The sequence below is a fragment of the Crotalus tigris genome, unplaced genomic scaffold (assembly GCF_016545835.1).
Source record: "Crotalus tigris isolate CLP2741 ecotype Arizona unplaced genomic scaffold, ASM1654583v1 scf7180000017599.838750, whole genome shotgun sequence".
Lineage (NCBI taxonomy): Eukaryota > Metazoa > Chordata > Lepidosauria > Squamata > Viperidae > Crotalus > Crotalus tigris.
Genome location: NW_024096503.1, coordinates 63,147 through 77,172, shown reverse-complemented (window position 1 = coordinate 77,172; position 14,026 = coordinate 63,147). Strand labels below are relative to the sequence as shown.

Here is a 14,026-nt window from a genome sequence, read left to right as displayed (position 1 = left end):
TTTCCCTAAATGACATATCCTTGTTTGCTGAGCATTGCCTGGGCTAAATAATAATAATAATAATAATAATAATAATAATAATAATAATGATACCTGCAACATAATACCACAGACTTAACAATTGTCGATAAGAAAGACAAAAATGTCTGGATAATGGACGTGGCAGTGCCTGGAGACAGCAGAATAGACAAGAAAGAACTGGAGAAGATAACAAAATACAAAGATTTACAAATAGAAATTGAAAGACTGTGGCAAAGGCAAGCAAGGGTAGTACCAATAGTCATAGGCGCCTTGGGTGCAATCCCAAAACAACTGGAGCACCACTTGAACACCATCGGCATTGACAAATTCGCTATTAGTCAATTGCAAAAGGCGGCCTTATTAGGAACTGCTTCCATCCTGCGACGATACCTGTAATACCGTCAAACATCCACATCTGCCTATCCCAGGTCCTGGGTAAGGACTCGATAGGTAGACAAAATGCCAAATCCAGTCTGAACATCTGGCTGACTGTGTGAAGATCAATAATAATAATAATAATAATAATAATAATAATAATAATAGTAGTAGTAGTAGTAGTAGTAGTAGTAGTAGTAGTAGTAGTAGTAATAATAAAATTGGAAGGGACCTTGGAGATCATCAAGTCCAACCCCCTGCTCAGGCAGGAAACCCTATACCATTTCAGACAAATGGCTGTCCAGTCTCCTCTTAAAAAATCTTTCCTCTGAACGCTGACAGGCGCTCCTGACGAACCAAACAGGTAGACTGCTACTGCCCAGGGAGCACGCCTTGCACGCTTGGGTCTGCAAACTAGAAAGAGGCCTGGAGTGTAAACTCCCAGGCGTCTGCACGTTTTTGCTTAGTTTTATTGAACCCGTGGAAATCAACAGCATCACCGTGACAATGAATTCCTCATGGGAATTACAGGAGGAAGGAATTACTTGGGAAAGTCAAGTATCTTCAACAATTCTCACATGCACACAGGCACATAAAGCCGACATCTCGTTCACTCTCCCAATTGTTCGCAGTTTTTCTCTGCCGTTTGAAACTGTACGCTCCAGATAGAGAACAATCTTTCTTTGTGCCCGTTTTGCAAGTTTGGCAACTTTAAGACGGGTGGACTTCAACTCCCAGAATTCCCCAGCCAGCAATGCTTGGAGATAGTCGGACTTCGACCCCCAGAATTCCCCAGCCAGCAATGCTTGGAGATAGTTGGCTGAGGAATTCTGGGAGTTGAAGTCCACACAATTTAAAGTGGTCCAAGTTGAGGACTGCTGCTCTATAATCTACTAAAAAATATACAGGTAGTCCTCAATTTACAACCACAATTGAGCCCAACGTTTCTGTGGCTAAGCAGTTCTTAAGCGAGTTGCACATTGTTTTACGAACTTTTTTTTGGCCACAGTTGTTCAGTGAATCACTGCAGTTTTTAAGCGAATTGCGTGGTCATTAAGCAAATCTGCCTCCCCCCATTGACTTTTGGGGAAGCTGGCTGGGGATCATCTGCCCCCCCCCACAGTGCAACTGTGATAAATACATCCCTAAAATGGTTGTAAGTGAAGGATTGTCTTGTATGGAGGTGAGAAGCCAACTATACCCCCCAGCCAGAGAGCCCAGTCCTTAGAGAGAACTCAACACGTCACCATTACTCCTGTTTTACAACCAAGACAGTTTTATCCCTCCATCACTCAAGCCACTGGTATGCAGAAGCCTTGATTCACCCAATTCAATCCATTTTCCTTCCTTCCTTCCTTCCTTCCCTCCTTCCTTCCTTCCTTCCTTCCTTCCCTTTCTCTCTTTTTCTTTCTTTCTCTTCCTTCCTCCTTTTCTATTTCTTTCTCTTTCTTTCCCTTGCTTCCTTCCTCACTCGCTTTCTCTCCTCTTTCTCTTTGTTTCTCTTTCTCTTCCTCCCTCCCTTTTTTCTCTCTCTTTCTCCCTTCCTTCTTTCCTTCCTTCTTTCCTCCCTCCCTCCCTTTCTCTTTCTCTTCCTCCCTCCCTTTCTCTCTCTTTCCTTCTCTCTCTCTCCCTTCTTTCTTTCTTTCTTTCTTTCTTTCTTTCTTTCTTTCTTTCTTTCTTTCTTTTTCTTTCCTTCCTTCCTTTCTTTCTTTCTTTCTTTCTTTTTTCTTTCTTTTTCTCTTCCTCCCTCCTTTCTCTCTTTCCCCCTTTCTCTCTCTCTCTTTCTCTCTTGTTCTCCCTTCCTCCCTCTCTCCCTCCTTTTCCTAAAGGCAGAATCATGCTAGAAAAAACTCAGAAAACCAAAAGGCTTTTTCGCCCCTTCAGTTCATAAGAAAAACACCCTTTGCGCCCGAGACGGGGAAAAGACCTCATACGTTTGGAAATTGGCAAATTGCAGAGCACTCATTCTTATCTGGAAGAAGCTGTTTGCCGATTTGAAACACACACACACACACACACACACACACACACACACACACAATGCAAACAGGCACTGCCCAGCATCACACAACACCGGCTGCTAACCTCCTCAAACATCTGGAAAACATCCCTGTGGGGTTGGCCAACGTTTCCCCCAGCTGCTCTTCTCTGCAGCCTAACCAACAATGGCTTGACTGACCGTTGGGAGCTTGATTGACACCCGAGGGCCTAATTGACACCTGAGAGCTTGATTGACACGCCCTTACTGAAACGGGAGGGGGGGAGGAAGAAACCTACAAGATGCCAACCACATCTGGGCATACAACACGGCACACCGTCTCTCTAAGAGGGCGGTGGGCGTTTTCTAAAATCTGAGCAATAGACGAAATAAAATAAAGACGTCCCTTTTCGCCCAGCTATGTTTGACGCCTCTGCGAAGCCCCCCCCCCCTCTGCCCGCTTGCAGTTCAGACAAGGAGAGCCACGGGCACGCGATTCCCCCCTGCACGGCTTTCACACGTTAACAAGCGCGCGCTGCTTTAGAAAAAAACCCTGAAAACAAAAGGCTAGGAAATTTAATCCTCGGAGATCATTTAAACACACACACACACACACACACACACACACACACACACACACACACACACACACACACAATCTTCCTGCAGGGCAGCCCAGACCTCAAAAGAGTCGGCTCGAGGCGTCGGTTCTCCGTTGCTAAACTTTGTCCCCCGCAGCCCGACACGTGTACGAGGCACCCCACCCACACGCTCCGATTACTTACGGTGGTTCCCCGCGAAGCTTGCCTGGAGCCAGGGACGACCACGAGCCCGGTGGGTGAAGAAGCGGTGCCCTCGGCGAGTGATAAATCCATGGAGTGTGAACAAAAAGCCCCCCACGCAAAACACGCGCAGGCTTTTTTTTTATTTCCGAAAAGATCGCGCCTCTAGTCTAATAGTCCCGTTCTGACGACCGGCTCGCCCGGCGTTTGAAAATAGCTCGCTTCCTAAACGCCGGCCCTCGGCTTGGCTCCGTGGCCGCTGCAAAACACCCGAGTCGGGAAGGGTAACCGATTCACACGACCCCAAAGGCAGGAAAAGCTCTCCGCGACCCTCCCAGAAGGAGCCCAGAAACGCGTGTCCCGCGGAGAGCCCCAGGATGAACCGGCAAGAGGGCTGGGAGACACAGCTGGAGGCAAAATGTTGGGGTGGCAAGGCAGAAATCCTAATTTGGGGTGGGGGGAAAGGGGAACAAACCCGAGACCCCCCCCGTCTTCCAGAAGCCCCTCAAGCCGAAGCGAGCGAGAAGCCACGCAGAAGAGACAAAGGAGACGCCGCTTCTCCACGCTGGAGGGGAAAAAAACACGCTCCAATCCCGTTTTTTTTCCCTCGCCTCCTGCTTCGTTTCACCCTCCTCCTTCCTTCCTCCCCCCTCCACTGGCAATCTGGCCACCCCCTCCTTATTTTGAGGCCACGCCCCCTCCCCACGAGGGGGGGCATAAAGCAGCGCCTTTAGGAGGGAGAGGAAGATTCAGGGGGGGGGGCTTGGACGGGGGGGGGGGAGAGAGGGATTGAAAAAAATCCTTCTCTGTAGTTTGCCTTCCACCCCCCCCCCAACAAAAGGACTTGTGGCTTTGGATGCTGAAATACACAGAGACACACAAACGCACACTATGTATCTACTGTGTATATTTATATATCTATATCCATATACAGAGAGGGAGATATACATGTATATACATATATATGCACCCCTATGCATTATAATGTGTTTATATTATAACATAGAAATGATAAATTATATATAGCATATATTATAAATGATAGATACACATATATACATACACACATATACATGTATCTATAGACACAGATATATGCATGCATAGTAACATATATACAAAAACACATATATACAAAAACACATACATATACATACATACAAACACACACACATATATATACACACACATACATATACATATACATATATATACATATACATATATACATATATATATATATGTTTCTATGTGTATATATATTTACACACACATACATATATGTATACACAGAACAAATACACAGAAAATTATATACATTATTTTATTTATTTATATTTCCTATTTCTTAACCCCCACACCTTCCTCAGAGTGGGGCTCTGGGCCGTGTGCAATGTAATCAATATACAAACAGCGTATTTTATATTTTACGTATTTTATATTGTATGTATTTTATATTGTATGTATTTTATATTGTATGATCGCCAACGTCCGATAACGGATATGGCACAAGAAGAAGATATTATATGTGACTTTTTAATATATGTATACAAACATATTAAAAAAATTCTCCTTTTTTTGACCCTATAATCCCTTAATTCGGGGTAGAGTTGGGTTGTTGTCTCTCTATATACACAAACATGTATATGTGTGTATATATATACTTATATATGTATATGTACATATCTATATGTATATTATATCTATATTATACACACATACAAACATTCACACACACATTTATCCACAATCAAAGGGAGAGAACTACAGTACGCAGAGGCAAAGGTTTCTGCTTTTCGCCAAACGCGAATTTTAAAAAAGCCCTTTAAAACTGGTTTTATTTTTCACCGGGATCGCCGCGTGCGCGTTAAGAGAACACTTCACGTTCCCTTTGATGTTGGCTTTTTTTCCCTTGGGCATCAAGCTGCGTCTCCGCGGTAGAATTCTTGGCTGGGCGAAGGGGTCGCGACACCCCCCCCCCGCATATTGAGGGCTGCACGAAAGGCAGGTTGGAAGGGGGCGACCCGGCAAGGTGCCCCCGCTCCACCACCCGCGCCTCCCTCTTTCCTGGTGTTTCAAAGAGGCTTTTGAGAACGGGGGGGGGGGGCGCGAGGGAGTCTTCAAAGCAACAAGTGAAAAGGCTGGATCGCTCCATCGTTTTGGTGGAGAGAAGACAAGCCAGACGCTTTAACCCACCTCGGAATTCAGACCTTTCATTTTTGGAAACTCCAGAGAACCCCAAATCCCCCCTCCACACACACACACAGAGAGAGAGAGAGAGAGAGAGAGAGAGAGAGAGAGAGAGAGAGAGAGAGAGAGAGAGAGAGAGAGAGAGAGAGAAGAAGAAGAGAGAGAAAGGGGGAGAGAGAAGAAGAGAAAGAAGGAGAGACAGAAAGAGAGAGAGAAGGGGAGAGAGAAAGACAGAGAGAGAGAGACAGAGAGAAAGGGAGAAAGAGAGAAAGAGAGAAAAAAGAGAGAGAGAAGGGGAGAAAGAGAAAGAGAGAGAAGAGAGAGAAAGGGGGAGACAGAGAAAGAGGGGGAGAGAGACAGAGAAAAAGAGAAAGAGAGAGAGACAGAGAGAAAGAGAAAGAGAGAAGAAGAGAGAGAAAGGGGGAGAGACAGAAAGAGAGAGAGAAGGGGAGAGAGAAACACAGAGAGAGAGAAAGGGAGAAAGAGAGAAAAAAAAGAGAGAGAAGGGAGAGAAAGAGAAAAAGAGAGAGAAGGGAGAGAGAAAGAGAAAGGGGGAGACAGAGAAAGAGGGGGAGAGAGACAGAGAAAGAGAGAGAGAGAGAGAGAGAGAGAGAGAGAGAGAGAGAGAGAGAGAGAGAGAGAGAGAGAGAGAGAGAGAGCCCAAAGATTAAACACAAGCCAAGGAAATCACCCTCTAGGATGATAGGAATTTAAGATTCCCAATAAAGTGCTATTTAAACCCCAGGGTGAATGGATGGGTGGAAAAATAATTCGGGGACCCCCCCCTTTCTCTTCCCCCCCCCCATCACTTTTTCACCTTCTGCTTTAAGCCCAGGTGTTTCCAAGCCGGGAAAAAAAAAAGAAAAATAAACCAAGGTAAAAACGTCAGAAATGTTTTTTTTTTTAAATGTCAGAAATTGTTCCAGCTTAGATCGAGGCGTCTTTGGGTCTGAAAGTGAGCTCTTTTAGCTGTCCCAGATCAACACACACACACACACACACACACACACACACACACACAACACAAACACACGCGCGCACACCCTGAGCCATCCACAGTTAAGAGGCAAAAGCTTTCGGGATGCTGAATTTGATCACGGCTGAAAAGAAGGGCTGCGAAATATTCATCCGGACGGGTTTAATTGTTCGTTTCTTCCTTTATATATATATAAAAAAAAGCAAAAAAGGGAAGTCAAATCAGCACTCAGCGGATGAATCAAAGCGCAAATGGATCCACTCAAGCCCTTCCATCCTTCCTGAGTGGCAAGGGCAAAAGAAAAAAAAAAAAATAAAGAGCTTCTTACGCCCTCTTGGGAATAAAGCCATGACTACATTTCCATTATTATTATTATTATTATTATTTTTATAAAAAATAAGAATTAAAATTTCAATCAAAGACAGCCCTAGAGGGTCCACGAGAAGTCTTCCGAGGCAGAAATGTTTTGACTCCTTCCCTATCTGCTTCTGGATTTCCGCAAAAAACTGGAGCCAGTCGCGGGCTTTGGAGCAGATCAGAAGGAATCTGGTGGGAAACACAGATCGCTGGAAGAAAGAAAAAAAAAAGAGAGAGAGAGAGGAAAAAAAAACCAGCCACGCCACTGGACGGATGCCAACTTTGACGCGACTCAAAAGGCCGAGCAAGATAAAAAAAAAAAAAAAAAGGATGGTGGGTTTGACCTTTTATTTTGGGGGGGGGGAGCCCTTTCAAAAGAAATAAAACCCAAACCAGAAGCGTGTGGGAGCGTGTGGGATGGGGAAAACAGAAGAGTTGCAAAACGATTTCAGCAAAAATTTGAGTTTAGCCAAGCGTGAAATTTACACCTCCCCCCCCCCCGGCTCCGCTGCTCTTGGGTGGAATCCCCCGGGTTGGTCGCCAAGGCCGCTGGGGATGATGGGGGTTGTGTTTCCACCCGGAGGGAGCCGTGTGCCAGATTTTTTTGAGGGGGGGGGGAGAAAGGGGTGGCAGAAGGGGAAACAGCTGAGACAGAGGAAGGAATTCCTGTTTTGTTGTAACTTTCGTGGTGAGGACACCCCGCACTGTTGCAGCCCCCGCACCAGACCAGATTCTCTCTCTCTCTCTCTCTCTCTCTCTCTCTCTCTCTCCCTCCCTCCCTCATTCTCTATTTCTTTCTCCCCCCCCTCTCTCTCACACACACACTCGCACGCACACACGCAATGCAACCTGACTTTAATGTACTGAAGCACAGTCACTCCAGGTTTTTGAAGAAGATCTGAGAATAATAGAATAGAATAGAATAGAATAGAATAGAATAGAATAGAATAGAATAGAATAGAGTGGAGTGGAGTGGAATAGAATAGAATAACAGAATATAGAAAGAGTAGAATTGCAGAATAGAATATGGAATGGAATAGAATAGAATAGAATGTAGAATAGAATAGAATAACAAAATATAGAAATATCGTAGAATTGCAGAATAGAATATGGAATAGAATGTAGAATAGAATAGAATAGAATGTAGAATAGAATAGAATAGAACAACAGAATATAGAAATAGAGTAGAATTGCAGAATAGAATATGGAATAGAATGTAGAATAGAATAGAATTACAGAATAGAATGTAGAATAGAATAGAAGAGAACAGGTTTTTTATTGGCCAAGTGTAAGGAATTTGTCTCCGGTGTATAATGTCAAAGAACGCCAAGCACCCCGCAAAAAACACAGACCCGAGAGGTGTCTGCGGAAGCAAGGAGGAAAAAAAAGTGAATGTATTCCCTCCTCTCCTCCCCCCCCCCGAGCCTTTATTACAAAAGCATCAAAGGCTACGAAAGGGAGGAAGAGGTGGGAGAGGTAATTTTTTTTAAAGCCTTGCCCTCCGCTGACACGCTTGCCAAGGGACAAGACTTTAAAAGAAAAATTAATCACAGGAATGAAGACGGGGGCGAGGGGGAGGCGAGGAGCGTGCGGGGAGCGTACACTTCGGTGTGCCAAGTGACTTCCCCCACCGGGCAACCGAGAGGGTGTGGAGTCACAGAAGGCCTGAGGACGGGGGTGGGATGGGGGGCGCAGAAAGAGGAAAGCAAGAAACAGCTTCTAAGCCATCAAGACCAGCCTCTTCTTACCGAGCAAGGAAATGGGCCCAGGGAATGGAAAAATAGAGAGTGAGAGAGATGCTTGCAACGCTCGCTCCCCTCCCCTTTCACCAGCAGGGCTTTGCAAACCGTGCTGGGAAAGAGCTTGGGGAGGGGGCTGGATTTTTGGCAGGGGAGGGGGGCAGGCTGTGAAAAGGGGAGAGAAAAACCGGGAGGGGGAGTTACCGAAAATTCAAAGGGGAAGGAAGAGGGTGAATGACACATCCATTCCCAAGACGCCCTCCTCCACCCCTCCAAAGACCCCCTTCTGGGGTTCACTGGAGACCTACCCTCTCCCCTCCTTCCCCCCCTCGTAAAAATACTAGCCCCCATTTTTCCAGCACCAGGGTAAGTTTAGGGAAACCTCAAAATACTTGCAAGAGGAAAGAAATAGAAAAGCAGCAGACAAGGAGACACCCCGGCTGTTATTATCGGGGGGGGGGGGCACCCGGGAAAAGAAAGGAAGCATATTCTCCACTTCCCCGAAAACACCATTTTCAACCTGGGCAGCCCCACGGGGCGCGGGAGGGCAGCTCGGGAGACGATTCCCATCCCCTTTGGCCGGCTGTGCAACATGGGAGTTGCAACTCCCCATAACCAGAAAGGTGCGGAGAGGAAGAGAGAAAGTTGCTTGGGGTTTCGCTGAGACAGGGCTGGTGGGTGGTGGGTGGGCTGCGTGTCCTCCAGCTCCGAGGGTCCAGATGGGATGCACAGCTGTTTCTCCAACCGCCCCCCCTCCTCCTAGAGGATGTGTTGTCTCTCTCCACTCCACTCCCCCCCCACACACTTCCCCTTCAGCTGCTAACCCATTGCAGACAAACTAATAGAATAAATCTAGCAGGTTGAAATGCCCCCCCCTTTGAAAAAAATATACGGTATATATATATCGCCAAGGATCCAGGCGTGTGTGTGTTGGGGGGGGGGGGTTTATCCAATTTATGCAATCGGTCCCAGGAACACAGATCCTTTGCAAGTGGCCAGCTCCAGACATTTCACTGCACCCCCCCCCAGATTTTTAGAGGCCCCCCCGCCCCAAGTCCCAGGCACACAGAGGTCCAGGGCAACCAGTCCGTTCTCACCCTCGCCTTGCTCCACCAACTGCTCCCCAACTCCGGAGGCGCCCATGCCGCCCGTCTCTTCCTCCCCCCACCCCACTCCACTCCACCCCCCAGCTCCCACCCACAACACGTTCGCCCCCTCCCCGGTTCCAACTGCAAAAAGATCGCCCCCCCTCCCCACAACCAGCCGCGAAAAGCAAGACTGTGGCCAAGCTGCGGCCGACTCCGGTTGCTCCAACGAACCCCCCCCCCTCCGCCATACAAATCCAGCGTTGCAACCTGCCTCTCCCTCCATCCAAGCTGTTTCAGGTTGCAACCGCGGCGCCTCGTCGGCGAGACCCCGAAAGCGCCCCCTGCCCCCTCCCCGGAGCATGCCTGCCTGCCTGCATGCATGCATCCTCTCGGCGCCCCCCTCCTCCACGTTGAACCCCGAAAAAGAGGTGCCTGACCCCCGCTCCCCGCCCTTACCAAGGCAATACATTTTCTTTAAAGCCAGCAGGGGAAGGGAGGGGGCAAGCAGGTGGGAAGGGCGCCGACCCCCCCCACACACACCGCCACCCCCCCCCCCCATCATCCTCATCACACACAACCGCTTCTCCTCCTCTCGGGCGACCCATTTCGCCCCTCCCCATCGCAATGGAGCTTCCGACATAACGGGGGGGGGGAAGGAAAAGCGAAGGAACCGTGGATTTCCCCCCCCCCCCAACCCGATCTCTGTGCGATCGGCGGCTTCCCGTGTTCAACAGCGGGGCTCTCCATTCTCCCCTCCCCTCCCTTGCCGGGGATGGGGTGGGGTGGCAAGGGACCCCCCCCTCCGCGATTCCTCCCCCCCTTTTTTTTTTTTGCAAGCCTCCTCCCGCCCCGGAAGCCTCCGCCTTACCTGCTCTTGCCGCTTGCGCCGCCCCGGCTCACATCCTCGGCCGGCTTGGAGAAGGTGCATTGAAAGCCCGATCCGTGCAGCGTGCCTTTCCCCCCCCACGCCTCCCCCCCCCGGACCGACGCGGGGCTCCCCTCCCAGCCCGAAAAGGATGCCGTGCACGCCGGAGGCGGGAGGGGCGGGGGACACTGCGGCTCGCGCTCCCGCCCGGCCAGCAGCTGCCACCCTCGCAGGTGATGTCATTCCCCGAGCCTCCGCCGGCTGACGTCACCCGGGAGGCGTGACCCGCCAGTGGCCCCCTCCTCTCCCCTCCCCTCCCCTCCTCTTGGGCTCGCGCGCGCGCCCGCACTCACACAAAAGGAGCCCGGCGAGGAGGAAAGGGGCGCGAGGGGCGGGACCGCGGCGAGAGCCCGCGAATGAAGGCGGTGACGTCACCGCCCCGGGCGGGCGTGTGGGGGGAATGAGAGGGGAAAAAAAAGAAAAGAACGAAGGAGCTGGAGGGCGCGCGGCGCAGCCAATCGGGAGAGAGGAAGGTGTGAAAATGCAAAATAAGAGGGCGGGGACGGGAGGGCGAGGCTTGAGGCTCCGCACGTGGCGCCCGCGGCGTCGAAGGTCGGCGAGGGGCGCTGGAACCGCGGTCAGTGGGAGGAACCGAGTTTGTACTGGGTCGAGAGGGGGAGGAGCTTAAATTAAGCCAGGATGAGGAGGGCTTGGGAGCTTCCTTAAGGCTGCCGTCGGAGCCTGAGCGTTGAAATTTGTACGGTTTGATTTATGTGTTCTGGGCCTGAACCCAATCCCTGTAGTTGGTCCCCCAGCTTTGTGTCAACGTGATCGTGGACGCTATCATTGATGGCTTATTGTGTAGACCTGGCCCCTTGTGATTTGGAGAGCACATGGATGGCGTGTGGTTGCATTAAATCTGGCCGGTTGTGATTTAATCCTGTCAAATGCAGGTAGTCCTCAATTTGTGACCACAATTGGGCCCCAAAATTTATGTTGCTAAGTGAGAAATTTGTTGAGTGAGTTTTGCCCCGCTTTACAATTTTTCTGGTCACTTTTGTTAATTGAATTACTGCAGCTGTTAAATTAGTAACACGGTTGTTAAGTGAATCTGGTTCCCCCAGGGACTTTGGTTGTCGGCAGGTTGTAAAAGGGAACGACGTGACTCTGGGGCACTGCGGCCGTCATAAATGTGAGTCAGTTGTCAAGCGTTCAGATATAAATCACTTGACCATGGAGATGTTGCAATGGTCATAAGTGTGAAAAGTGGTCATAAGTCACTTTTTTCAGTGCCGTTCTAACTGAATAGTCACTAAATGAACTGTTGTAAATTGAGACTACCTGTAATGGCTTAATCTGGTAGAGCAGTGGTTCCCAACCTTTTTAATGCCGCGACCCCCCCCAACCGGTCGTAAGTCGAGGACTACTCAACCGGTCGTAAGTCGAGGACTACTCAACTGGTGCAGCACCGTTTGCAGAATGGGACTTTTGGCGGGCTCAGCAGGGCAGAGACACCCTGAACAATTCCTATTGGCTTTTGAAAGCCAATAGAATTAGACTCTATTCAAGAGAGTCTATTCTATTGGCTTTCAAAAGCCAATAGAATAAAAGGGAGTAGCACAGCTAAGGAAAAGGGGAAAAAAATGGCGGACTGCGTTGTTTGGCGACCCCCGTGAAATGCTCGTTCGACCCCAAATGGGGTCCCACCCACAGGTTGAGAACCACTGTGGTAGATAGATAGTTGCAGAATGCACACCTACTAACCTAGGGATGAGGCAGATTAAGCCATGATTTGACAGGATTAAACCACAGTTGGCCAGATTTAATGTAACCACGCCCCATCCATGTGCTTTCCAAGCCACAAAGGGCGGGAGTATACATTAAGCCATCAATCGTAGCTACCTCGATCCTATTCATCCCACGAAGCTGGTGGACCCATTACAGTGAGTTCATAAGGGCTGATACCTTTTTAATAATGTGGAGAAGGGAAAATAATTTCCAAATCTGGGAATTGTAATGATCTAAGATTCTCTAGGACAATTCCTTGAGGGAAGTGGGCCCCCCCAAGAGGGATAGGGCAAAATTAAACCATGAATGTTAGGCAGTTCTTAAGGTAGACACTACAGATCTGATCTTGAGGTAGGGATTCAAGTTACAAGAAACAGGGTTAGCTGGTTATGTGTGTGTCTCCACAGGAAACTCTCTTCTAAGTAAGTCTTCATAGGTTGTCCTTGAATATTGCTGTGGTTTTGAAGAGAATGCTGACATCCCTAAAAAATTGTGTTATTAATCATTAAAAAAATAATGTTTGAAATATTTATATCCTGCCCTTCAATAGAAGGGCAACTGAGAAATTGGAAGGAACAATTAACATGGATGCATGGTGAATGGGCTCCCTCATTTCTCTCTTGGTATTTTACTCAGGGGTAAATATTCAGAGTACTTATAAGATTGTCAAGAAAGAGTGTGTATAAAAAACAGCCCTCTGCTGTTTAAATGCATGCTTATTAGAATTTTTAAAATCCTACCCTTATTATTGTATAATATAGGTAACTCAGGTGGACATCGCTAATACTCCTTTCTCTTATTTTTCCCCACAACAATCCTGTGAGGTGGATAGGATTGAGAGAGAGGGACAGGTGGACAGTCACCTACCCCGACTTTTGGGACTAGAACTCACCGTCTCCTGGTGATTGGCCCCAAATCATCCAGTTGGCTTTCATGTCCAAGGCGGGACTACAACTCACCCTCTCCTGGTGATTGGCCCAAAGTCACCCAGTTGGCTTTCATGCCTTAGGTGGGACTAGAACTCACCGTCTCCTGGTGATTGGCCCGAAGTCACCCAGCTGGATTTCATGCCTAAGGCAGGACTAGAACTCACCATCTCCTGGTGATTGGCCCAAAGTCACCCAGCTGGCTTTCCTGCCTAAGGCGGGACTAGAACTCACCGTCTCCTGGTGATTGGCCCAAAGTCACCCAGCTGGCTTTCATGCCTAAGGCGGGACTAGAACTCACCGTCTCCTGGTGATTGGCCCAAAGTCACCCAGCTGGCTTTCATGCCTAAGGCGGGACTAGAACTCACCGTCTCCTGATTTCTAAACCAGCATTTTAGCCATTATGCTCTCGGCATAGTTTTATATAATGCTCCTCCTCCTCCTCCTCCTTCCTCCTCCCTCTTCCCTCCTCCCTCCTCCCTCCTCTAGAATAATCCTCAGAGGAGTACGGTAAGACTGGTATTTCAAGATACCTGTTCTCCGGTCGAATTTGAAGGAAATTTCCATTTTTTAAGCCTATATCAATCAGATTGCACCTTTCAAAATAAGAGTTTAGATAGAAGGAAGAATCGAATATCTCTTCAAAAGCAACAGTGGGTTGTATAGATAATAATAGTAATAATAATAATAATAATAAAGTTGGAAGGGACCTTGGAGATCATCTAATCCAACCCCCTGCTCAGGCAGGAAACCCTACACCAGTGGTTCTCAACCTTTCTAATGCCGTGACCCCATAATACAGTTCTCCATGTTGTGGTGACCCCCAACCACTTATACATCACTGGGTGCCAGGGGCGTGGCCAAAGAAAAGGGGGAAAAATGGCAGACAACCTTGTTTGGCGGCCCCCGTGAAATGGTCATTCGACCCCAAATTTAGGTGA

General features: G+C 48.4%; 1 protein-coding gene across 2 annotated transcripts in view; it reads right to left on the bottom strand.

The window, feature by feature from the left end:
* Window positions 1-10,495, bottom strand: part of PTPRS (protein tyrosine phosphatase receptor type S) — a 344,929-nt gene extending 334,434 nt beyond the window's left edge. Inside the window, exon 1 of one of the 2 annotated variants that reach the window (XM_039366958.1) lies at window positions 10,375-10,495. The gene's annotated coding sequence lies outside the window, so the exon portion shown is untranslated. Of the gene's footprint in view, window positions 1-3,159; window positions 3,179-10,374 lie in introns of those variants that run through there. The other variant, XM_039366982.1, reaches the window with a different exon arrangement.
* Window positions 10,496-14,026: the final 3,531 nt, after the last annotated feature.